Here is a 1,052-nt window from a genome sequence, read left to right as displayed (position 1 = left end):
GGCAGGGTATTACAGCAAGAGACTGCTAATTACAATCGTGGAATTCGGTCTCCATTATGACTGTGCAACTCTTAATTGGGGCCTCAGTGTTTATAGTCATGAACCCAGAAAGCAGAATGTCTGTAAATGGAAGCCTGTATGTAAATAAATGCAGCCGGTTTGATCAGATGCTCACTTTCCATTCCATAATTAGGCTGCTCTTCCAACATTCAAGAGTTTTGAAGTTACCAGAAGACAACAAAAAGCTGTACAATACTTCTCAATAAATAAATAAAGGTCCTACATGCCTAGAGACCCAATTTTGGCGGGGGACTCTCGATATTTGAAGCACAATTGCTTTATTTTGGCTGTCTCGTGCTTGAAATTGCCTCTGCTTCATTAGAAGTTAATAGGACGAAAACATTCTTTCTGTTATGTTTTTTAACTCCCACTTTCCTCTCCTAAAATGTTAGCATGTATGAAATGCGCACTACAATGCCCAAGAAATGGCCGTAAGTGCTATGCAATGTGAACATCATATCAATACCAGGAAGTCTCGCGAGTGTTCGCTAACAGCCTTCCCATGAGCCTCTTCTCGTTCTCATCTGCATCACAAAGCAGCTTCTCCTGCAGAACAATCACCTTCCAATCCGAATCATGTCAAACCCGTTTGCAAAGTGAAAAATTTATATTTAATTTTGTCTTGTCAGATGCTTACTTGCATCACTGAAAATGACGAACAAGGAAACCTGACTGGCGTGGATTCATCCACATTAATTACGAACAAAATAAACAAACTGTGGCAAAAGAATGACTGCAAAGGGGCGGGCTGTGCGCTGGGCTGGTGGCGTTTAATTGCCATGCTAGAGAGGTTCAGAGGGATTTGATGCTGCTGTTAATCAGATATGCAAATTGAAGGCTTGTCAGCTCAAATATACGGTTTAATTAAAAGTCCAATTTTCTGAGGCAATTGGGTGAGTCCGGGGGAGGAAGCTGCAGAGCCCAGCTGCATTGTGGGAATCTGCTTGTGCCTGGCAGCAACGATGTGACCTAAGAGTGCCATGCAAGCAGCG

The sequence above is a fragment of the Triturus cristatus genome, chromosome 1_2, assembly GCF_964204655.1.
Source record: "Triturus cristatus chromosome 1_2, aTriCri1.1, whole genome shotgun sequence".
NCBI classification, from domain to species: Eukaryota; Metazoa; Chordata; class Amphibia; order Caudata; family Salamandridae; genus Triturus; species Triturus cristatus.
This window is presented reverse-complemented; position numbering follows the sequence as displayed.